Consider the following 11,266-nt stretch of genomic DNA (forward strand, 5'->3'; position numbering starts at 1 on the left):
ATTGCCACATAGTCGTCGAGAGAGGTCACAACAGCTGACTTTCAGGGAGCCTTTGTAGCTTGGGAATTGCATTGTGCCCTTTGTACCGACGCCAAAGGGAACTATTAATATGTTCACATCGGATTAATATTTTTTTTTTTACCAGACCAAGTTTGATTGCTTTATGGACAGAGCCTGTACGCATTCCTTACACATGCACAGAAAATTTAATTCAGACATCGAGTGGCAATACAAGTGCATGGTTACTGATGTGGGTGCACCCATGGTCCAACCCCCATATATCGAATTCACATGACAAATTACTGTGTACATACATCACATAGCTGTAAAATCCCCTCGGATATATTTGTGATATAAAATATTTTCTATATCTAATTACACACACACGCACGCACACTCACACACACACACACACACACACACACACACACACACACACACACATAAATTTTAGCAACCACCTGAAAACCGCTTCTTTAACCACAGCGAACTTCCGACCAAATGATTCGAACTAAAATGCTGAACAATGCTTCAAGTTTGTGCCAAAAGCACACATTGCCATGCAACACCTTTAACTTCTTATTCAAAATATTGAATTACATAGTGAAAGAAAAGCACCATGGAAGACATCAGATGTTCATGTCAGTTCACGTCACCACAGGTGAAGTCTTGTAAATGTTCGGGGAGTCATTATTTGTTTACGTTTCTTCATGTTAATTATGCGCTACTGTATCATATACTGGCATAGACATGCACACAGGGGGGCGGGGAGGGCGGCTGCAGCCCCTAGAAGTCTGCAGCACTTTCTCCTCAAAGGTGGATGCACGCAAACCTGCAGCAATGGGCACACAATAAAGACTGACGTCATAGGGTGGACGGCAGGTGACTCTACCTTCAGAGAGCACAGTTGAGTGTACGACTTTAGTCATGGAGGAGATCGGCTGCCGCGCTTCGGTCGTCTGTGTCGGGCCCTCTCTGGACTTCTTAAGTTGTATCCGACTGTGAGGGGAGTGTCTAGCCTGACCCATACCTTGACTCAATTGGACAAGTCTCACCATTAAATAACACGTTCACTGCGGCGTGGCTCACCAGGTCACGGCCTGTGCTCCTCCTATGCGGCCGTGATGTCACGGGTGTGCCTCTGCTAGCGGATGAGATAACTACATCACACTCGTACGCACAAGTACGATTCTTGTTGCAGGAGGTTATAAATAGCCAGAGTAATACTTTTCTGGTGTTAGATGCTGTGACCCACCTGTGACCCACAATGCACTGAATGAAAACGTTCTCATGCTGCGTGTGGTGTGACCCACCGGAGACCTACGCTCAAAAAAACTCCGTCATGTGCTGCCGTCTAAGTTTTGAGAATGCAATCAATGCCTATATTTTTATTGCATTTGACGAGGGATGGCGATATTTTTTTTAAGGAGCGGAGTGGCGGCCAATTTCTCTATTGTGTTGCTTGGCACCATTTCGCCGCGGTTTTTGAAATACGTTCCACTTGAATAGGTATACATGCGTTTTTCCTGCTGCTCCCAAACATTTTAGCACGACCCATGGATCATCTCACCTTTTACGGATGCAAATAAATCCCAACACAGAGGAAACAAACATGTGTTTGTGTTTTCTGGTGCCAGAAACTTCAGATTTCAGCATAGCTTTATGCGAAAAAGCCAAGAAATAGTGCTGTGCCTTTCAAATAAGCAGGGCAAATGCCAGGTGCAAAGGTAGCAGCGCCATCTCTTTGGAGCGAATGGAACAGGCACAGGCGCATGACCTACCGGTGGTTTCGGCACACCTAGAAGATATGCCAAGTGGTCCACGGGTAGGTCACTCCGCACCTAAAACGAGACCTCAGGAAAGTGTGCCACAGCGAACATGCTAAGGTGCACGGTTATGGCCATGCAGATTTTTGTGAATAATGGTGGCCGAGGACCCCTGCTGCATTTCATCGACTGTTTACTTCGCACCTTTACCCCCAAAATGTCAAGGACCAAAGGCAGGCTGCTGTGTGAAGTACACCAACGCTTCATTTTCATTTTTGCATCCATTGCCGAAGCGTGTCTTTCTTCATAACTCGCCAAATTTCGTAAGTAACGTGACTGTCATTCCTGGAATAATCGACCATCTTGCTGTTGTTGCTGGTCTCCGAAGGGAAAAAGACCGTGCGAAGTTACCTACGAGTAGAAGGATCTACTTTTATGAGAAGGGTGACTATAATGCAATTTCTAAAAAGCTTCGTAATTCTTTCCCTGTTTTCAAGTGCTTCTCTGAGATGGGCAATGTGCATGATATGTGGGACAAATTTAAGAATATGTTATCCGAGCTAATAAGTACATACATCCATAATGTTGACTCTTCACAGCTAAAAAAGCACAAACAGCCATGGGTAACAACACATATTCAACTTATCAACAAAAGGAAGAGGGGTATTTAGTGTATTCAAGAAAAGCAAATCAGTTGCTCACTTTGAAAAACTGAATTGTTTACCTGCGAATACAAGCTAAAGATGAATACTTCACTGAACTGAGCAACAAAATTAAATCACAACCTAAAATGTTTCGGAAATACTTAAAACAGTGTGGCTCAGATTCCTTTGGAATACAGGAGATAAATTATAATGTCAAGTTAATTATGGATGATGGGGATAAAGCTGCATGCCTAAACAACTTTTTCCATTCGGTGTTCTTACCCAAACACAGCTGTAATTATCATCCATCTATTATGAACATTTTGCCCACGCTTCCCGTCGTGCTTAGTGTTAGTGCAATTGAAAAACTATTGAAGGACATTGTTGAGAGTAAATCCGGATGGAATTTCTCCGCGTGTACTCAAACGCTGCGTGGGGCCAATTTCTATCTACCTCTATGCAATTTTTGAAAAATCTTAAGCAACAGGTATCTTACCACATGACTGGAAAATTGCGCACGTTATACAGATACATAAAGGTGGTTCCAAAAAAAGACTAACTATAGGCCAATATCACTTATGTCTATCCCGTGTAAAATACTTGAACACATTTTATATATCAAGAAATAATAAATCGCTTAAATGAGCATAAGGTACTAATCAACGAGCAGCATGGATTTCGTAGAGGACTGTCCTGCACAACACAACTAGTAAAGTTTTATCATGATATAATATTGGGCGTAGGTACTGTATAGGACAGGTTGACGGTGTATTCCTGGATTTTCAGAAAGCCTTTGACACAGTTTCGCATTCACTCTTGTCGTTTAAACTCACCACCCTGAACATGGATAAAACTGTTTTTAAGTGGATTGAATGTTACCTTTCTCAGAGAGGACGTGTAGTACTGAATGGAAAATTCTCCGAATATGCAGATGATACCTCGGGGGTCCCACAGGGGTCCATTGTTTTTAATCTATATTAATAATATCGCTGCAGGAATTTCATCTTCTATATGGTTGTTTGCGGATCGCAATTGCCAATCGCAAGGATGCAAGAAATTGCCAATCGATACAAGAAATTGCCGATCGCAAGGATGCATTAGAACTTCAGAACGACTTATCGCTCATTCATAACTGGCGTACCAAATAGAAAATAATCTGAATATAGCAAAGTGTGCACATCTTTCATTTACTAAAAGAATGAAACCATTTCTGTTGCGGTACCATCTGAATAATGTAGAGCTGAAACAAGATAGTACGTATAAGTACCTAGGTGTGCTACTATGATCTGAATGTTCGTTGAAACCTCAGGTAGACATTCTCATAGCCAAAGCTGGTAAAGCTTCAAATTTCATTCAAAGAAACCTGCACTGTTCACATGTAAATTTAAAATGTATGGCATACACTACTTGTATTAGACCCATCTTAGAATACGGTTGTGTCGTGTGGGACCCTGCCGAAGTAACCTTCATTGCTGCTCTTGAGAAAATACAGAATCGTGCTGCCAGGTTCATCTTGAGACGGTACGGCAGGAGAGGAGACCTGCACTGCAATGAAGGCCAAGTTAGGATGGAAATGTTTGACTGCCACTATAAATGGAGATTAAAATTTCTTTGATTTACTACAATAAAACTGGAATTAACAGGGATATTTACCTACACAAACCTCATTACACTTCAAAACGTCATGACCATAGTTGCAAAATCCTGGAATATCCAGAGTTGAACAAACATGTATGCAAACTCAATTTTTCCTAGAACAATTAAACAGTGGAATAGGCCAAGTGAAAAACAAGTACATTGTGGGAATGAAGATCTATTTTATTCAGTGCTGTAACCCCGTGCTGTAACGTGAACGAAGATTGTACTTATGGGTGAACGAAGTTGTGTTATGTATGCGAACGAAGATGTCTTTCATTCAATGCTGTAACCCCCTGCTCAATCCAAATAAAAAATATTGCTTTAACACAGTACAGCTCACTATGACAACACTCAGTCATCTGAACTCTAAAAAACAGAGAAAGATGGACAGCGTAAGCAAAAACAACCTTTATTAATCCTTTCAGTGTCAACATTAGGTATGCCTCTGCAATTCCGCTGCAGTTTAAGTTAAAGAAATTAACTGCACACAAACACACATATACATAGAACTCGCTGAGAAAAGAAGCAAGGTCAACAAAAACAACTTCCATACAAGCACATGTGCGTGTTTCTTCTTTCACGAGTCTTAAAATTAATTAGGATGCTTTTATGACAATGGAAACCAAACCCACTCGCACATAGTGTTAACTATTCACAGTGATTGTCGCTCTTCAAAATGGTGCAAAATCGTTTGAGGCAAAAAAATGCACACGAAAAATGCAAACTTATGATATAAATATGGCTTGCAGTGGGAGTCAGCGCACTACTTCATTAACTCTTAATGCACACCAACTAAGGCAGTGAAAACATGTTCGCGATAGCAAGCCAAGCTTAAAATTAAACCCTCTGGAGATAGAAGCAACTTACTACATGCGTTGGACATCCCAATTTAACGCTTCCTAGTAGTTTTCTTTGCCTTAAATGAAGTGAAAATGTTAAATTATGTGCACATAATTTAACACATAATTTAGGAACAAATAAAGAAAAAGAAATCAGAGTTGTGGCCAAAGAATTTTTTTTTTCATCAAGTACTGAAAGCAGGTGCCTCGGACATATTGCTGAAGTATGCAAGTTTGCTTACAATGGTAAATTATGTTTCGTACAGTTTGTTTCCTCAAGTAATCTATGCAAGTACTTTCCAACTGAGAAAGGCAAGTGGATTTGCATAGCGTTATTGTCAGAGAAGTATGCGGCATTGTTTATGGACCAAAGTGCGCACTTCTGACTTGTGTATAATGCATGCAACACATTTTCGTGTATAATGCATGTGACAATGGAAGCACATACTGGTGCAGTTAGCGAAATCACTTCAGATAATTCCACCATTTCGTGGCATGCTTTGGTGAAATGGCTTGCGTGCTACAAATGGTCTACCGCATGAAAAGCTTCAGTTTTGTGCCGTGCTTAAAATAGCGGCCAACCATGGTACTAAAAAACAAAGGATATTATGTTATAAAGATGTTTTTTTGCTGAGGAGAGCATTTCAGCAGGCTGCCTGCCAGTCTAATCACGCAATTTCAGTTTTGACTAGCCCACTGATTGGTGCTGCACGATGGAGCGCGAACACCTGAATGGGTCACTCCACATAGAATCCTACACAATGAAATATGGAGACAGTGCTTGCTTAGCAATAGCTCTGCAGCGCTAATAACTAAGCAGAGATGTGAAAAGTGCTTGCACGCCATCATTTGTGTCGCCGTCAAGACTTCTCTGTCAAACACTGTCTCTACTATGAGCGTCGAACAAGCTGTTGTAACAAAGGAACCGCACGTTGTTACACTTGATGTGACTATGTGTCAACTAAACCTGCTCGTTTATTCTCCATAGGCTTCTCCTCGGAAGAAAAGTCCAATTCTCTCCTGTTAGCATTTTGCAGCACACTTGTGTTCTCATTTCCTTCACTTTAACAATACCGCATAATGTTTACATCTCCAAGCATTCCAATGAAGTGAGAACTGGATCCTTGTTACAGAACAGCCCCTTGTGTGCCATATATCAAGTTTGTTTCACTTAAAATGACACCGCACAACTGGTCACCGGTCAACAGACACAAGATTACTGAAGAGATGCCTCTATGAGAGTGCTCACGTACAAGTTCATACTCAGGCGATTTGCCACAAAGAAAGCAGAGTTAGAAATCTGCAATGAACAGCTGGCCCCCAAAATTTACAGGACAGTATTTCGAAGAAAGAAAAGGTGCATTCCCATCCCACACCAATTTGTTAAACTAAATGAAGTCATGCAGATATTGTAGAACTCCTGCCCAGCAACTTTTGAAGCAAGTTGCACATGAAGTCTATGATGCGATAGTCTTAACACAACCTTTTGCAGAGCTGTGCGGAAGTTGCACACATTCCAAAGCCATTCACACAACTATGGCAGTGTTATAGAGTATAAGTGATGCCCACTACAACTTTGCACACTTCACATTGCTATTAGCAGAGCTCCTGCTCTAAAAGCGCACAAACTAAAACAGTTCAGAAGAACACAGGCAGAGCAATGAGGTAGGCAGGGGCCTGAATTGCAATGCGAAAGATGTGGATAGCACACACACTAGACAAAGATGACAAAACAACGAAACAAACACTTTATTCATAAATGCTGTGTTAGCTTTTTAAACTCTGCTCTTCACTTGGTTGCTACCTTTTGATAACGCTGCCATTTTCTTGCCATCATCAGAGCTATATTATGACTAGAGTTACTTCTGCATATACAATCTGACACATTGTGGCTTCAGCCTAACTTCCCTGCACTTGTTCCTTCAACGTGCAATTGAAAAAAAGAATGCTGTCTTTTTTTAGGCTAAGCCTTTTGCTTCCCATTTTAAAACTATGAAGCCATTAAGCAGATGCATTCATATGTAGACAGCTTCCACCCCACAAACGCTATCTCTTTGTGAAACTGGTACCCTAGAACGCTAAGGCCACTTGCAAGTTTCGAGAAGTCCTTAAGATGCAAAGGCACTAACAGTGAAAGATGTACTTCATTTACAGCCAGAGCAGAAAGACCAGCAATGTCCTATGCATAGGCATGGATGGCTACCAAGGACATAAATCAACGTGGGGTCTCCAACGCTGTGTTCCCAAATGCACTTTCCGAGACTCGACAACAAACCGTAGAGTCGTCATTTTCCCTGCCAATTTTTGGTCCCACACGCAACATTTTTAAAAAGAAGCCATAACAAAATGACTGCCTTACATAGCCTGTGGGCAGCGAATGAAAGGCAAGGAACAGCGCAAAGAGATCATAGCCAAAATAATCTCTTCAGATAACTTTCGCTGTGGGTCGATAATTTTGTACACTGGCGAAACAAGCGAAAATAGCCTCTCCTGCTAGCACTACATGGTACCGTGCAAAATTTTACAGACAAGTTTGAAGGGTGCAGTGCCTCTGTCAGAACTGACATTGCTTTTCAAAACAGAGGTTCATTTAATCAATGAAGGGCAACTTTTTCAAAATATCAGCAGGCCTAGAAAGAAAATGCATCAAAGTTCTTAAGTGCCAGGTACGCCCTGCCAAGCTTTTCAGAGCATTCCTATTATGCAGTACAGCCATGTAAAGGAAAAGTTCAGACTGCCAAATATACTGAACACTACTGTTTCTTTCACATGCGATAAACCACAATGTGTACTGAAATAAAGTAGCGCTGAACAGACAGACCACAAGATCGAGAAAGGTCTAATAGAAATTCAAAGGCACAAGACAGGGGTGCACTATTTGCATATCTCGTGCCTCTTAATGACATGCAACATTTGCAGAGCCAGAGAGACTATGCGACAGCTTTTCGCCACACATAAACACACTGTAAGGCACTCCTATTGCACATCCGCTAGCACATATAAACAGAGCCCAGTGTTTGTGGATAAAGCACTTTTGCAGACCTTTACATAAATGTAGCGTGCCACACCCTCACAGAAAGACTAAGTGAAGATGATGAACGATTATGCAGCTTCATAAAAAAAAAGAAATAACCAGAGGAAAATATTGGTGTTGGTGTGCATGCACTGCTTGCGTCATGGTTGGGCCACCATAACAGTGCTGGCCAATACAAGGACCTGTCTAACACTAAAAAAATAACACTGCATGCATTGCAAAGTGAGTGTTTGATTGTGCGTCTTACATACCTATGTACATTAATGAGGTTACAGACACAACGGGTCAACATGTTATGCTACTATATGAACACACAGGCTTTTGTGCCTGCCTTCTCACGCCTTTTTCGTAATGTAAAAATTATGCAGTCGCACACACATCAGCTATGAGAGTAAGAATACCGCGAATGACACGTGCACGAGATCCACACACTGAACAGGACACCCCAGTGCCTATTGATGCTAGCAAATTACATGGCAAAACCTGTCAAAATGTAACTCTGGAGTTTTGTTATACAAACAAGTTGCGGAAAAAGTTAAATACCTGCCACAGTGGTCTAGTGGTTATGGTTCTTGACTGCTCACCCGAAGGTCGCAGGATCAAATCCCTGCCACGGCAGCCACATTTTAAGTGGAGGCAAAAATGCTTGAGGCCCGTGTGCTTAGATTTAGGTGCATGTTAAAGGACCCCAGGTGGACGAAATTTCCGGAGTCCTCCACTACGGTGTCCCTCATAATCATATCGCAATTTTGCGACGTAAAACCACAGTAATTATTAAAAAGTTAAATGAGAATAAAAAACTGGAGAAATGCAACGTACAAATTTCTTTTGTAATGTTTTAAACATACTTCTGGCGCTGCTTAGAGGGCAGTGGTGTTCACATGCCATAACATCAACAGTTTTTTTTTTTTAGCCCACACTTATGTGTATCGAACTCTAAGATGCCAATAATTTGTGCGACCTGAAAATTTAGCTTTGCTAGATTTATCCGTTTTGTAACTTCATCAAATAAAAACACAAACATTTGTTGCACAGTGACACAGGCATCTTCCAAGACTTACAGGTTCTAGAAAGTCTTTCTCCCTCCCACACTCTGCCAATATGTTGACACTTTGACAGGCAACTCTAATTAAGTCGTATTCCAGAATTGGCTAATGTACCACTATTTTTTCATAGCACCTTCGTTTCACAAAAGCAGACAGCACATAAAGGTCGTGCAAACAAATGGTTACAAGAGTTTTGCCCAATCTGCGGCCACTGAGTCTATTAAGTGCGTGCTAAGCTCATTTTAACAACTGTGTGTGCTGTTTACTCAGACTTAATGAGACGCACGAAGTGCTCAATTCGGCTGAGATGTTGCCTCCCAATGTATGCTTGTCTTATACCACTTGTCGATTGAATACGCTAAACTGTAGCCTACCAATTTAAAAAAGAAGCATGAGGGTGGGAGGCATGTGATACGAGGCACATCAGTGAAATGCTGGAACCACGAGGTTGCGAACCAGCACTTCGTGTTTCTGACGTGAGCAGATGACAAAGACCACACTCTCAATAAAGCAAACGGGCACTCTGCTATGTGCTAGCACAGGACTTCTATTACGCATTCTATGCACCTTTCTTGCTAGTAGGACACGAGTTAGAACCCAAGTTATGAAGAAGAGGAGCACAAGGAGTGACATCTCCACATGCTAACACATGCTGGAAGCCTGAATGCCCTAAGCACCATGACACGACCACAAAAATATCAGGCCTTACAGGGTTGTTGACGAGCACCCATTTCAAGTAAGGCAAGAGGCAACTCGAGTCAGTGAGACATCGTAGTAACGGGAATAGTGGCAATGAAAACACATTGGCGCGAGCGACCCTCGATGCGAGTGAACATATAAATGTTACAGTCAAGATTTTGACTGAAACCCATCTTATAGGTTCCCTTATATTTTTATTTCTTTTCAGTTCAGATGAATTAGGCAGTACTGAATTGCGCAATATATTGAACAACTTTGAGTACACAAGCCTGTTCGCAATCAATGGGTTGAACTGCACTAATTTACTGTCCTTGGAATCTGTCGTTCATATAAGTTCAAGGAACAAATATTAAGACGCGTTTCCAGCGTCACCAGAGCTATTGTACATTAAACGGTGCTAAGAAAAACAGCTTGCTGATGGGACGTCAAATACAATCGGAAAATGCAATCCTCGAACATTTAACAACATCGCGGCATCAATCTACGCAGACATTGCGAAAAATAAGTTCACACAGCACCACTAGTGCTCACAAAAATTGCAGGCATTCTAAATATAGGATTTTTTTTCTTCACCTTTTCTAGTTCATGGCACTTGAAAAAAATGGAGCTTCTAGCCCCCATTTTTTTAAACGCTTTGGTCTACAAGCTTCAGCAGAGAGCACAGTATACGAAACACACATGCGGCTACAATGCTCTTGAAATAAATTAAAAAGAAAACATCGATATGGGGTACTACTAGTGTGGCCAACTGCAGGTACATGAAGGCTCTTCTACCAAACGGCACAAATATGAAAAAAAAAAGTAAGCCAAAAAAAAAAGTAATGCTAGCTTGGCATCAGCAAGCGAACTGCTACCGGTCATTTGCTGTGCCAACCAGAAACAGCCGTGATCAGTACAACCACCGCAACTACTTACAGAACGTGGTACGGTTCTAAGTTTCTTGCAATGAATATTTCAATGGCTGTCCCAAGACATACACGTACTACTCAATTGCGACCAGTACCTGAAGCACAGGTGACCCATGAAAACGTGACCACTTTTCCAATGTTCCTAGTGTGTGCTGCCACACGGTGCATGACATAAAGCCGCCTATTGAACAACGTCGAAGATTCAGTACCTGCTAGCCAAACTTATTTGTTGTTCTATTCCCCGCAAGACAGACAAGTCATTTTACACAAACTGGCGTAGGCCCTCATACACTACAGTGAAGGATTCCCTCTCAGAAACTATTCGCTCAAATCTAAGCCACTCTCTATCCTAACCTGACTCCTGAAAATTTTCAGGCCTAAATTAGTTTTTGTGAAATCAAGTCCACTGCAAGCGAGTTCGACTGCAAGAAAGACTCATTTTATTACGAGTGGTCGATGTGTTGAACTAGGCAGGGGTTTTGGAGACGCGTGCCTCAAACTGAGACCTTGCTCACCTTTGCCTGTATGTCTGCAATTAGACATTTCTGCTCAAAACAGTAACTTCCCCCTCTTAAACAAATCGATGTGTGCTACTAAGTAAATGGTCTAAAAACGCAGACGGCAAATTTAAGCTGGGCAGTCCCTGTTAGGCCTAGCACATGTCAAAAATAATGTTCCTTTCAAACGGATCC

This window comes from Rhipicephalus sanguineus, chromosome 7 (genome assembly GCF_013339695.2).
Source record: "Rhipicephalus sanguineus isolate Rsan-2018 chromosome 7, BIME_Rsan_1.4, whole genome shotgun sequence".
NCBI classification, from domain to species: domain Eukaryota; kingdom Metazoa; phylum Arthropoda; class Arachnida; order Ixodida; family Ixodidae; genus Rhipicephalus; species Rhipicephalus sanguineus.